Raw genomic sequence first — 15087 nt, 5'->3', positions numbered from 1 at the left:
TGTGAAGAAGGTGGAAAGGGTACAGAGGCTGGCAACAAGGATGGTACCAGGACTCGGAGTTAGACTATGAGGAAAGACTGAGGAAACTGGGGCTGACCACATTAGAAGAGAGAAGAACAAGAGGAGACATGATAACTATGTATAAATTGATGAACAAGATTGACATATTGGACAGAGTTGATAAAGGGGACCACAAGTAATCATCTCCGGGGACATGGAAAAAAATTGATAAAAGACATCTGTCTAAATTACGTGAGAAAATACAGTTTCCCGCATCGTAGCATTGATAAGTGGAATAAACTGAGCAGTGATGTCGTTGATGCGGTGTGTGTCAATCAGATGAAAGAGAGATATGACAGGAGTAGACAAGAAGACAGGACACAGAGAGCTTAGCTCGGGCCCTGTAATACACAAATAGGTAAACACACACACACACACACACACACACACACACACACACACACACACACACACACACACACACACTGCAATGATAAGACCGAGGCTTGAATATGCAACAATACAGTGGGCTCAACAAAGAAACACATAAGGAAACTAGAGAAAGTACAGAGGGCTGCAACAAAAATGGTGCCTGACTTAAGAGATTTGACTTATGAAGACAGACTGAAAAGAATGCAACTTGATGGAAAACAGAAGAGAAAGGGGAGACCTGATAGCAATATACAGAGTGATGATTGGCATGGAAAAATGGATAGGGAAGATCTGTGTATGTGGAATGAAAGAATGTCGAGAGGGCATGGAAAAAACTAAAATGGCCACTTATAGGAGAGATGTGAAAAATATAGCTTCCTCATAGAAGGGTGGAAGCATGGAATAGTTTAGACGTGGAAGTGGTCAATGCAAGGAATATTCATGATTTTAAGAAAAAGCTGGACATTAATAGATATGGAGACGGGACAACACGAGCATAGCTCTTTTCCCGTATGTTACAATTAGGTAAATACAATTAGGTAAATACACACACACACACACACACACACACACACACACACACACACACACACACACACACACACACACACACACACACACACACACTGCTATGGAAATTAGAGATTTATGGAGGACTGAAAGGAAAAGTGTTAAAGTGGATGGAAATCTACTTTAGATGGAGGGAGATGAGAACGGTAATAAGGGATGCAAAGTTGGACTGGTTGGTGGTGGAGAGTGGAGTCCTACAAGGCTCAGTGCTGGCACCAATACTTTTCCTTGTATATATTAATGACATGCCAGAGGGAGTAAACAGTTATATTAATTTGTTTATGGATGATGCAAGTTGTGTAGGTGTGTGAAGAGTGAAGAAGATTGTGAAATTTACAGAGATCTGGATAAGATTTGGGAGTGGAGCAAGAGGTGGCAAATGGAATTTAATCTGAGCAAAAGTCATGTGATGGAGATGGGGAAGAGTGGAAGACGGCCAAGAGGGTCATATAAGATGGGTGAAGAAGTAGTGTTGAAAAAGGTGGAAAAGGAAAAGGATTTGGAAGTGATAATACAAGACCATGGGCAGTTTGAGGCTCATATTGATAAAATGTTTGGAGAAACGTATAATTTGATAAAAAATATTGGATTAGCCTTCCATTATATGGATAAAGATATGATGAAGAAATTAATTAGTATGGTAATTAGACCAAGATTGGAATATGCTGGAGTGGTTTGGTCCCCTATAAAAAGAAGCATATAAGGAAGTTGGAGAGATTGCAGAGAATGGCAACAAAATGGTTCCGAATTGGCAGAAATGACCTATGAGGAGAGATTAAAAGAAATGAATTTGCTTTCCTTGGAACAAAGAAGAGAAAGAGGAGATTTAATACAGGTTTATAAACTGTTGAATGGACTGGATGAAGTGGATAATGAGCAAATGATGTTGAGAGAGGAAAACTTAAATAGAACTACGAGATCGCATAGTAAAAAGATAGAAGGAATATGCTTCAAGGATGTGAAGAAATATAGTTTCCCACAAAGATGTGTGGAGGTGTGGAATGGTTTGAGTGAGGAGGTAGTGTCAGCGAGGAGTGTGCATAGTTTTAAAGGAAAGTTGGATGTGTGTAGATATGGAGACGGGGCCACACGATTATGATACCCAGGCCCTGTAAAATTACAACTAGGTGAATACAACTAGGTGAATATATACACACACACACACACACACACACACACACACACACACACACACACACACACACACACACACACACACACACACACACAAAAAAAGCCTGGTAGCTCAGTGGTTAGAGCGCTGGCTTCACAAGCCAGAGGACCGGGTTCGATTGGCCGGTGGAGATATTTGGGTGTCTCCTTTCACATGTAGTGTTCACCTAGCAGTGAGTAGGAGTGGATGTAAATCGAGGAGTTGTGACCTTGTTGTCCCGTGTGTGCCTGGTCTCAGACCTATCCCAAGATCGAAATAATGAGCTCTGAGTGTTCCGTGAGTAAGTGGCTGTCTGTCATAGACTGCAGCAGATCAAACAGTGAATTACACACACACACACACACACACACACACACACACACACACACACACACACACACACACACACACACACACACACACACACACACACACACACACACACACACACACACACACACACACAGAGTAAAATGGAGAGAGAAAAACATAAAAAGGTGATAAATAATATCATTAATGTGGTGCAGGAGGAGGAAAAGACCTAGTACAAGAAATAGAGGACTTCCATAGAATTGGAAAGTTCACAAGAGAAGGTATGAGGCCAATAAGAATCAAACTTAAGTCACAAAAGGATGTAGATGAATTGGTGGAGAAGTCATGGAGGCTAGCCCAGCAGGAAACAACAAGGAAGATTTGGTTGAGAAGAGATCTCGGTGAAAAGGAAAGAGAAATGTTAAATGAGTTGAGAAAGGAGGCTTTGAAAAAAATGAAGAGAGGACAGAAGAGGAGAAGAAAGAGTTTTTCTGGAGAATCTTGGATATGAGACTGAGGAAGTGGTTCATAACCCAGAAAAGTACAGTAAGAAAGGACTAAAGAAACTTACATGAGCGAATGTAATGTATTCCAACATAAATGGAGTGATATCGGGATTTTAGAACTCAACGATTACTTGAGGACAAGAACCCAGATATTGTGGGTCTTACTGAAACAAAACTGAGAGAGGAGAAGACCTGATGATGGTTGGAGAAGGAAATATAATGTTTGGAAAAGAAATAGAGTAGGTAAGATGGGAGGAGGAGTGATGTTGCTGGTTAAAAAAGATATAAAGGTGGATCAAGTGAAAGAAGGTATGGGAAAGGCAGAAGTGCTAAAGATCAGAGCAGAAACTAATGAAGGAAAAAAGAGGCACTACATAGTGGTGTGCGTACCACCTAAGACAAATGCATGGTCAGTACAGGAATATGAAGAAATGATAAGTGATACAGGAACATGTCTGGAAGAAATGTTGGGTGGCTGTGAACGAACTATAATGATGGGAGATTTTAATTGTAAAGAGGTGTGTTGGGAGGACTGGTCAATGGAAGGATCAGAGACAACATGGGAAATACACTATTGACACTGGCAATGGAAAATGTGTTAACTCAGTGGGTCAAAGAAGATACTAGGTTTGGAGGAGAGAGAGCATCGTCAAGACTGGACTTGGTCTTTAGTACAGAGCCAATGGTCATTGAGGAGATGAGGGTGGAGTGCCCTTTAGCAAAGAGTGATCATGCAGTTTTGGAGTTCAAGGTGATAGATGAAGAGAAATCTAGAAGAAATGAAGAATATAAAGTGGGAAGATGGAATTATGCCAAGACAGATTTTGGAAACCTAAAGAAATTCTTTCAAGAGACAAATTGGATGAAATTCAAGAGTGCTAAGGAGCAAATGAAAAGTGGAAGGAATTTATAAAATATACAAAGAAGGTGAGAAAAATTTGTACCAATAAGACAACATAGAGAAGTTGGAAAGCAGGACTGGTTTAACGATAGATGTGAAAAGGCTAGAACAAGAAAAGAGGATGCATGGAAGAGGTGGAGAAGGAAAAGACGGATTAAGCAGTGGGAAAGTTACAAAAGAGCAAGAAATAAATATGTGTTGATTAGAAGAGAAGAAAGAAAGAAACAAGAAAAGGATATAATTGATAAATGTAAAGACCAACCAAGGCTTTTTTACAGACATGTGAACAACAACATCAAAAATAGAGAAAGTATTGAAAGTTTAGAAGTACACTCAACCCTCGATTTGCCGGACTAAACGGGGGGAAGGCTTGTCTGGGAATGGCAAATGTCCGGCAATGGAAAATGTCAGGGTCTATGCGGACTTTACATACAGGTTGAACCCGCTTTAAGAGAGATTAGGAATGTGTTTAACGGCAAAAATTTCCGTGGGAACATAGTGTTGTCTTTAAGGCATTTCGGCATGCACCAGCTGTACCAGGAAGTTGGAAAATAAATCAGACGTTTTTGTTCAGAAAACAAAACTGAGGGAGAAGAAAGAGACTTTGCACCAGATGTGGAAGACAAGAGAAAGAAAAATAAAAGAAAGGCAGGATCAGGAAGAATAGAAGTAACAGGAGGTGCGAGGCAAAGGCAAAACCTGACGACCATCATCATCATCATCATCATCATCTCAGGTGAACGTAACATGAATGCCAGACAGAAGACAACACTGTGAGCGGCAGACTTGTTTACAGTCCAGTACTAGAGTGTATGTGATCTATAGTGGATTGCGAACTTTGTCTGGCGCGGAGTTTGAAATGACTTGTGGACTTTTTTTTTTTTTTCTTGACTGAAAACAAAATCAAAATGGAGGTCCGAAATCGAGGTTGAGTGTAAATGGAGTATGCAGTGAAGATCCCAGGAAATGGCAGAGGCTATGAATGGATGCTTTGGAAGGTATTCACAAAGGAGACTGCTTTTGACAAACCACTGGTAATGGAACAGAAAGGGATTATGAAGGAGTTTCAAGTAACTGTGGAGGAGATCAAGAATATGATGGGAGTTTAGAAGTGAGAAAAGCTGTGGGACCTGATGGGGTATCAGGATGGATTTTAAGAGAATGCAGGAGCAACTGGCAGAAAAAGTTTGTGAAGTAATTGATGCCTCATTAAGGGAAGGTGTAGTGCCCCAAGACTGGAAAAGAGCTAACATTGTCCCAATCTATAAATCAGGTAACAAGAGAGACCCATTGAACTATAGACCAGTGTCACTTACAAGTGTGGTAGCTAAGATGTGTGAGAGGGTGGTGAAGAATAGATGGACAGACTTCTTGGAGAAAATGACATACTTTGTGAGTGTCAATTTGGTTTTAGAAAAGGGCGTTCATGCACGACAAACCTGATATGTTACTATTCGAGGGTGATAGATGTAATACAGGAAAGAGATGGTTGGGCTGATGGAATATATCTGGATTTAAAAAGGCCTTTGATAAGGTACCACACGGAGACTGATCTGGAAACTTGAAATGGTAGGAGGAGTGCATGGCAGTTTACTAAAATGGATGGAAGACTTTTGGTAGGAAGAGAAATGAGAACAATAATTAAGGACAGACCATCAGAATGGGGCTTGGTGGAGAGTGGAGTTCCACAGGGATCAGTGTTGGCACCAGTAATGTTTGCGGTCTACATAAATGACATGGTGGATGGGGTGTCCAGTTATGTGAGCCTATTTGCAGACGATGCAAAATTGTTAAGAAAAGTGAGATGTGACAAAGATTGCGAACTACTCCAGGAAGACTTGGACAGAATATGGAAATGGAGCTGTACATGGCAAATGGAGTTCAACACGACAAAATGCAAGAAAATAGAGTTTGGCAAGAGTGAAAGAAGAATCAGGAGTATGTACAAGATAGGAAATGAAGACATAAAACCAGTCATGAAGAAAAAGACCTTGGGGTGACAATTACCAATGACCTATCGCCAGAGAGACATATAAACAAAATAATTGGAGAAGTATTGAACTTATTGAGGAACATAAGAGTGGCGTTCGATATTTAGATGAAGAAATGATGAAGAAAATAATTACTGCAATGATAAGACCGAGGCTTGAATATGCAACAATACAGTGGGCTCGAACTTAAAGAAACACATAAGGAAACTAGAGAAAGTACAGAGGGCTGCAACAAAATGGTGCCTGACTTAAGAGATTTGACTTATGAAGACAGACTGAAAAGAATGCAACTTCCGACCCTGGAAAACAGAAGAGAAAGGGGAGACCTGATAGCAATATACAGAGTGATGATTGGCATGGAAAAATGGATAGGGAAGATCTGTGTATGTGGAATGAAAGAATGTCGAGAGGGCATGGGAAAAACTAAAATGGCCACTTATAGGAGAGATGTGAAAAAATATAGCTTCCCTCATAGAAGGGTGGAAGCATGGAATAGTTTAGACGTGGAAGTGGTCAATGCAAGGAATATTCATGATTTTAAGAAAAAGTTGGACATTAATAGATATGGAGACGGGACAACACGAGCATAGCTCTTTTCCCGTATGTTACAATTAGGTAAATACAATTAGGTAAATACACACACACACACACACACACACACACACGAGACGCGGTAGAGGAAGGACGCAATACCGTCGCTCCCGAGAATCAGCTGATCTTCACTACCTTTGTTTGGGTTTACTGTGGCCTGGGCGATAGGTGTGGACTCATTTTTTTTTCATGAATACAGTGTTAAATAATAATGAGTGAGAAAGATATTCCATGTAAATGCAGGTATGTGACAAGGGAAAGAATGAAAGCTGATGATGACAATGTTGGTGAGGGGGAAAGAGAATTTGAAGGCTTTGATACGGCGCAAACTTCACTATTAGATAGAGTCTTGACTATCGAACGTAAATTAGATAAATTGATAAAAGAGAGTATGGGAATGAAAGAGAATGAAGAACAGGATAAAGAGCTCCAGAAATTGAAAGAAAGGCTAAAAAGAGTGGAAGAAAACGAAACTAGGCTAAGAACCGAAAATGAAGAATTAAAAGTCCAAATAGCGAACTATAAGAAATTGATGGAAGAAGGACTCGGTAAAGCCAAGAAAAAGAGAAGTTAAAAGATCTAGTTAACAAAGAAGAAGAAAGAGTACAAGACGTGATTAAAAAAGAAGTACAGGCATGGAGAATCCAAGATAAGAAAGACAAGGAATCATTTCAAGAAGTATTTCAAGAACAGTTAAAAGAAAGAGATGATAATATGACAAGCAAAATGATAGGAGTCCTCAAGAAAAAAGAAAATTTAGTAAGAGAAATTGCAGAAAAAAAGAAGACTAATTATTTTTGGACTGAAAGAAAAAAATTTTAAATATAGACCAAGAAGGGAAAAAGACGAAATTAAATCAGTAAAAGACCTACTAAAACATCTGAATGACGAGGATAGACAGAACTTAGAAGAGGAAGTAGAAGAAATCCATAGAATGGGACCATATCAAGAAGGAACAGTGAGACCAATTAAGATATTACTAAAATCACAAGCAGCAGTAGAAGTACTATATAGAAAAACAAAACTCAGAGAAACAGAAGGTTGCAAAGATATATATATAAAGAAAAATAGAAACGAGGAGGAAAGGAAGAGACACAATGAACTGGTGGCAGAAGGAAGAGAAAAAAATAATGAAAGGTCAGAGGAGGAGAAGAAGGCATTTTTTTGGAGAATTATAGGAGACAGGATAAGGAAATGGTATATAAAAGAGAAAGAAGAGAAAAGAATGGAGCAAGTTTAACTAAAAATGATAAGAACAAGAGATTAAAAATGATGTATACAAACATAGATGGGATTTTATCTAGTAAATTAGAATTAAGAGATTACATAAAGAAAGAAGAACCAGATATTGTATGCCTGGTGGAAACAAAGTTAAATGAGGCAATAAAAATAGACATAGATAAAAGGTATAATATATGGAGGAGAGACAGAGTGGGTAAAGGAGGAGGAGGAGTCATGATGATGTTAAGGAAGGAGATAGTGGTAAATCAAGTGGAGTTTGGGAAGGAAAATCAGAAATACTGTATGTTAAGATGCATATTAACAAAAGGAGTTAACAATCATTGGAACATATGTGCCACCAAAAACAAACTCATGGACTAACCAAGAATATAGAGACATGATAGATGACACAATAAGGAGTCTTACAAGAATCATTAAGGAAAGGAGAAAAGCGATATTGGTAGGAGATTTCAACTGTAAGGAGGTAGACTGGGAAAATTATGAAAGTGGTATGGGGAAGATGCCTGGGAGATAGATTCCTGAACCTAATGATAGATAATTTGATGGTCCAAAGAGTAAAGGAAAACACAAGATTCAGAGGAAACGATGAGCCGGCAAGATTAGACCTAAGTTTTACAAGGGATATACCAATTAATGATGATATAAGATACAAGTGCCCATTGGAAAAGAGTGACCATGTAATATTAGAAATGGATATAGAAGAAGGAAAGGAAGATAGAGATGAATCATACAAAGGAGACCAATTAAATTACAGAAAGGCTGATGTTGAGAATCTCAAGAACTATTTTAAAACGTAAACTGGGAGGAGATGGAAAACTCATTAACGGTTCAAGAGAAATATAACTTATTTTTGGAAATATACAAAACTGGGGTCAGGAATATGTTCAAATATAGACCTAAAGAAGAAGGAAAGAAAGATTGGTTTAATGCAAGATGTGCTAGGGCAAAGGAGAAACGAGATGGAGCATGGAAAAGGTGGAGAAGAAACAGAAATCCAGAAAATAAGGAAAACTTCAAAACAGCAAGAAATGAATATGCTAAGGTGAGAAAGGAAGAAGAAAAGAACTATGAAAAGGACATTGTCGAAAAATGTAAGGAACAACCAAAATTGTTCTACAGATTCATAAATGGAAAAATAAGACAAAAAGAAACAATAGAAAGGTTAAAAGGAGAAACGGAATGGTGGAAGACCCAAAAAGTATGGCAGAACTGTTAAATAGTAAATTTCATGAGGTCTTTACTAAGGAATCCAAATTTGAAAGACCACAGGGTAATAGAGAGACTGTCCATATGAAAGAGATTAAAGTAACCAAGCTTGAAATAAAAAGTTGATGACGGAATTGGATGAGGAAAAGGCAATGGGACCGGATGAAGTCTCAGGCAGAATACTGAAAGAATGTAGGGAAGAACTAGCAAGTCCAATATACAACATCATAAAATGCTCAATAGAAAATGGAACAGTGCCAGTGGAGTGGAAAAGAGCTGAGGTGGTTCCCATATATAAGAGCGAAGGAAGGAAGAACCTTTAAATTACAGACCGGTATCACTAACTAGTGTAATATGCAAGATGTGTGAAAAGTAATAAAGAAGCAATGGATTGAGTTTCTTGAAGACAACAAAATATTATCAAATAGCCAATTTGGTTTTAGAAAAGGTCGGTCATGTGTGACAAATTTATTGAGTTTCTACTCTAGAATAGTTGATAAAGTACAAAAGAGAGAGGGATGGGTTGACTGTATTTATTTAGATCTAAAAAAGGCTTTTGATAAAGTGCCACATGAAAGATTACTATGGAAGTTAGAGGAGAAGGGTGGCTTAAAAGGAAGCACATTGAGATGGATGAAGAATTACTTAAGGGGGAGAGAAATAAGGACGATAGTTAAAGATATGAAGTCCAAGTGGAGAACAGTAGACAGCAGAGTGCCACAGGGGTCAGTATTGGCACCAATACTTTTTCTCGTATATATAAATGACATGCCAGAGGGAGTGAACAGCTACATAAATCTGTTTGCGGATGATGCGAAACTGTGCAGAGTCATTAAACAAAAGAGGATTGTGAAATACTACAGGAAGACTTAAACAAGATCTGGAAATGGAGTAAAAAATGGGAGATGGAATTCAATGTGGACAAAAGCCATGTCATGGAAATGGGAAAAGTGAAAGACGACCAGTGGGAATCTATAAGATGGGAGATGGAGTAGAACTAGAAAAGTAAAAAGGAAAAGGACATGGGAGTGACAATGGAAGAAAACAATCAACCGGTAAGCCATATTGATAGAATTTTCAGAGACATATAATTTGCTAAGGAATATTGGATTAGCATTTCACTATATGGACAAAGAAATGATGAAGAAATTGATAAGTACTAAAATAAGACCTAGATTGGAATATGCAGGAGTTGTGTGGACTCCCCATAAAAAGAAACACATAAGGAAATTGGAGAGACTACAAAAAATGGCTACACGAATGGTTCCAGAATTTAAAGGGATGACATATGAGGAGAGACTAAAAGCAATGGATCTACCAACCCTGGAACAGAGAAGAGAGAGAGGGGATCTCATACAAGTTTATAAATTGATTAACAGAATTATCAAGTGGATAATGAAAAACTGATCCTGAGAGAAAAATATGACTTTAGAAGCACAAGATCGCATAGTAAGAAACTGAGGAAGGGAAGATGTCTGAGAGATGTTAAAAAAATTTAGTTTCCCGCAAAGATGTGTTGAGACTTGGAACAGTTTGAGTGAAGAAGGGGTGTCAGCAAAGAGTGTACATAGTTTTAAAGAAAAATTTGATAAATGTAGATATGGAGACGGGGCCACACGAGCATAAAGCCCAGGCCCTGTAATACTACAACTAGGTAAATACAACTACAGTATCCTCCCGAGTTTAGCGCTTGCTTTCTTTTTAAGATATAGCGCCAAACTCGAGGATCGCTAAACTCGGGGTATTGAAAACAATGTAAAAACGCTTATTCATTCTGGCCCTGGACGAAGCTGATTTTTTTTCCTCCCCACTTTACTCCCTTATTTCAAAATACCGATAAATTGGTGGGTGTATTCAGTTTCAGTGAAGAATGCTCTTGTTAAGACGAAAAAAACTGGGATACACACTTTATTGAAAAGAACAAAAAAGAGAAAAGAAATAATAAGAACTCTAACAGCACATAATCTCACTCTGGGGCATGGTCCGCTAGCGCAAAGCCTTGAAATTCGTTTCATTGGCGTTGAATATTTGACGGAGATCGTAACCGCCGTCCTCAGTCATCTGTTTCAAGACACCAATGAAACTTTCCACCTCTTCTGTAGATGCGTCTGCTGCTTCACCCAGACATCGTGCCCTCTTGAACGAGTGTCTTTTTTTTAACCTTGAGGACCAGCCATTACTAGCAGAGAAAAGTGGAGGATTGTCAGTGTTTAACTTACGTGCCACTGCAGCATATATTTCTCTTGCCTTCTGTCTTACCTTACCAGTAGATATGCACACATTTCGGTCATTTTTGTCAACAATATATTTCTTCAAATAGTGTTCTGTTGTTACCATCAACTTGTTTGTAGGATGCGTGATGTGAGCAACTTGAATCACAGAGCTCCCTCGAGCATCTTTCAAGAAACGTTTTATTTCCTCACGTTTCGCTCTTATTCCTCTAACAGTAGACTCACTAATGTTGAACAAGTTTCCAACGGCAACAGGTCCCATTTCAGCATCAAGCTTATCCAACACTTCGCCTTTTTCCTTCATGTTTAACAGTCTTTTCTTCTTACCCTGCCTCTCTGGCCTACTTCCTTTTGCCGAAGTAGGTTTCTTCGAGCCACATCACAATTAATTAGCTTGCATATAAGAACTATCAAGATGCTGGTGGAAGAGGGCTAAGGACGCGTGCACACATGGTCAGCTCAGTCAGCCAACTGCAGGAGTCTTGGGGCAGCATACGTGACGCCGCCCGGAAGTAAACGACCGATACTTGTCAAAGCAGCGCGAAACTCGGGGCGATACAGCGCCAAACTCGGGATGGTAAGAATTTAGGACTAAGCGCCAAACTCAAGGATCGCGAAACTTGGATAGCGCTAAACTCGGGAGGGTACTGTAGGTAAATACACACACACACACACACACACTCACACACAAATATATTTACATCTACTTATGAAGATGCTATTAAGTTAAGATTATAGCATCATTCCAATTAGCAAGAAAATAAATTTTATTGTAAAAGTTTTAGTTAGAAACCATAGATCTTAATGTTGCTAAAAATTGATGCTAGAAGAAAATGGTGCGTCCCATCTGGCTCAAAACGACGGAGAGAATTGAAAGAACTGTAAAAAAAACAACGGAAATCATTGAAGACGATGGAAAAAGTGTTATTGTGATGCCGCCTAAGTGCTGTGCTGCCTAGCGGGATCGAGGGATCGCTCACGCAGTAGGTTTGAATATGCTTGGGGGCAGCTCCGGATAGTAGCGAATTCCGGATAGTGGCAATCTGAATATGCAGGCGATTACTATATATATATATATATATATATATATATATATATATATATATATATATATATATGCATATATACAGGGAGTCCTCTGGTTACAACGTAGATCCGTTCCTGACACGCGTCGTAACCCGAATTTTGGTGTAAGTCGGAACATCGGAAAAAAAAAAAAATTCTTACCTTTATTCCTTTGGTTGACTTGCACATTGGAAGGAGGCATTGCAAGGGAGGGAGAGACAGGCTTATTGTGTAGAGGAAACTGCAGAAGATGCTGGAGATACTGGGGCTGGTGAATCAAGAGAGGCAGAACCTTACGCTTGGGAGCCATAACCAAGAGAGAGAAAGAGAGAAACAGTGCAAACAACCAAAATGGCGTATGTTCAGAGACTTGAGACGTCGTCTTCCTCGCCCTACAACCACAACAAAGCGTATTCTTCCGTCGCCAAACTAGTTCGTGTTTGTTTACATCGCTTACGACGCTAAACCACGTAAGACGGAATGACGCCTAATATTAATTTTTATGTTTTTATGGGTGCGTTCATAACCACGAAACGTCGTAAGTCGAGACCGTCGTAACCTGAGGACTCCCTGTATATATATATATATATATATATATATATATATATATATATATATATATATATATATATATATAGGTACAGGTCCGTCGGTCTCGAGTTATGTCAAACTCGTAGTTACATCAGTCCACTATAAGGCAATTTAAGATTAAAAAAAATTGAAAATGTATAAATCGTAAAGCGCGGGATTTATTGTTATTGTTGGCCACCAGGCATCACTAGTGGTTACCAGCCACACCGCCCACCTCACGCTTGAATACAATAACACCCTGCCTCAGTTCCACCACACCATCGCCCCTGGCAAGAGTGTTATCCTACTCCTACATTTACTGACTCAAGTTCTTAGTATCTTGCTCAGTGGCGGCTAAGAGAAAACTTATTAGTGAGAGAAGTGATGCTAAGAAAAGGAAAACCATTACGCTACAAGAAAAAGTGGACATAATTAAAAGACATGAGAAGGGAGAAAAGGCATCAGCGATCTGCCATGTGTTAGGGATGAGTCGGACGACTGTTGCTACCATTCTCAATGACAAGGACCGTATTTTGGCTCATGTGAAGGGCACTACTCCCATGAACTCTACAGTGATAACGAAGCAAAGATCAGGTGTGTTGATGGAGATGGAAAGACTGCTTTTGCTGTGGATTGAGGACAATAATCAGAAGAGCATGCTGCTGAGTGAGCAAATAAATTGTGAGAAAGCCCGCACACTCTATGAGGCCTTGAAAAAACAAAGTGACCAGGAAGGAGAAACAATTGAAACGTTTGTGGCCTCCAAGGGCTGGTTTACACGTTTCAAAGTTAGAGGAAATCTAACAAACAGAAAAATATGTGGAAAAGCTGCCAGTGCTGATGACGGAGCAGCAAAAGTGTTCATTGAAACCTTGGAAAAACTTATCAAAGAAGAGGGCTACATTCCACAGCTAATATTCAATGTGGATGAGACGGGACTGAACTGGAAGCGCATGCCCAGCAGGACATACATTGCAAAGGAGGAGAAAAGCATGCCAGGACACAAAGCCTCTAAGGAACGACTCACACTGCTCTTAGGGTGTAACTGTGCCGGCGATTTTAAACTGAAACCGCTGCTAGTTTACCACTCAGAAAATCCTAGAGCTATGAAGGGTATTCTTAAAGCTAGTCTCCCAGTTTACTGGAAAAGTAACGCCAAGGCTTGGGTGACAGGGGCAATGTTCATTGAGTGGTTCTCCAGTTGTTTTGTGCCTGACGTTGAGCGCTACTGTGCACAGAAGAATCTGCCGTTTAAAGCACTGCTGATTCTTGACAATGCTCCTGGTCATTCTGCAAGCATAAGTGAACTCAACCCAAATGTTAAAGTTGTATTTATGCCACCAAACACAACGTCATTGATTCAGCCAGTGGAACAAGGGGTGATCAGATCCTTCAAGGCCTATTACCTGAGAAGAACCTTCAAACAGGCCATCCGTGCAACAGAAAATGGTGATAAAAGCCTGAAAGAGTTCTGGAAAGGTTTTAACATTTATAGTGCCGTGAAAAACATTGGAGAAAGTTGGGCTGAGGTTACACAGTCAAACATGAATGGTGTGTGGAAAAACGTGTGTCCTAGCCTAGTTAATAACTTTCAAGGCTTTGATAGTGCTAGTGTAGAGAAGACCAAGAGCAACTGTGTAAAGCTTGGGAATGAGTTAAGTCTGGACATAGAGAAGAGTGACATAAATGAGCTCCTCGATTCTCACGACTCAGAATTAAATGCTGAAGATCTGATGGAGCTGGGGAAACAAACGGAGGCTGATGAAAATGACAACGTAGTGTTACGGCAGTTTACAATAAAAAACATGGCAAGCGCTTTTCAAGCCCTGGAAAAAGCAATGGTGTTCTTTGAAGAGCAAGATCCCAAATGCAGAACGCTTTGCCAGAGTTCACAGGGCAATGGAAGATGCAGTGACTTGCTGCAGGCAAATCTATGATGAGAAGAGATATGCTGCTAAACAGTCATCAATTCTTCAGTTTTTCAAGTAAGCTTCTCATTCCTCAACCTCATCTCCAGCCTCAACTCCATCCACATCTTCAACTCAACCATTCTCAAGGACAAGGACCGTACTTTGGCTTTAGCCCATAAATTCCTGTGAAAAGCCCACATGGTATAAAAAAAAAAAAAATAATAAAAACTCCATCCACATCTTCAACTCCATCCCAAGTGTCAAATCCATCCAGAGCATCAACCTCAAGCCGATGTTCATCCCCAGACTCCCCTGATGAAGAACTTCCTACTTCAACATCACCTCAGGAACAGGTATGTTCCATTCACTTGGCTTTCAGCTTTCTAAAGTCAGATGATGAAACAGAA

At 39.6% G+C, this 15087-nt stretch overlaps 1 protein-coding gene across 1 annotated transcript in view; it reads left to right on the top strand.

Moving 5' to 3' along the window:
• The window catches only part of LOC123498422 (E3 ubiquitin-protein ligase UHRF1-like), a 70961-nt gene that overhangs the window by 18873 nt on the left and 37001 nt on the right, over window positions 1-15087 (top strand). The gene's annotated exons all lie outside the window — the stretch shown is intronic.

The sequence above is a fragment of the Portunus trituberculatus genome, chromosome 48, assembly GCF_017591435.1.
Source record: "Portunus trituberculatus isolate SZX2019 chromosome 48, ASM1759143v1, whole genome shotgun sequence".
Taxonomy (NCBI): domain Eukaryota; kingdom Metazoa; phylum Arthropoda; class Malacostraca; order Decapoda; family Portunidae; genus Portunus; species Portunus trituberculatus.
Note: the sequence above shows the minus strand (reverse complement) of the source record. Positions and strands in the feature narration are given on the sequence as shown.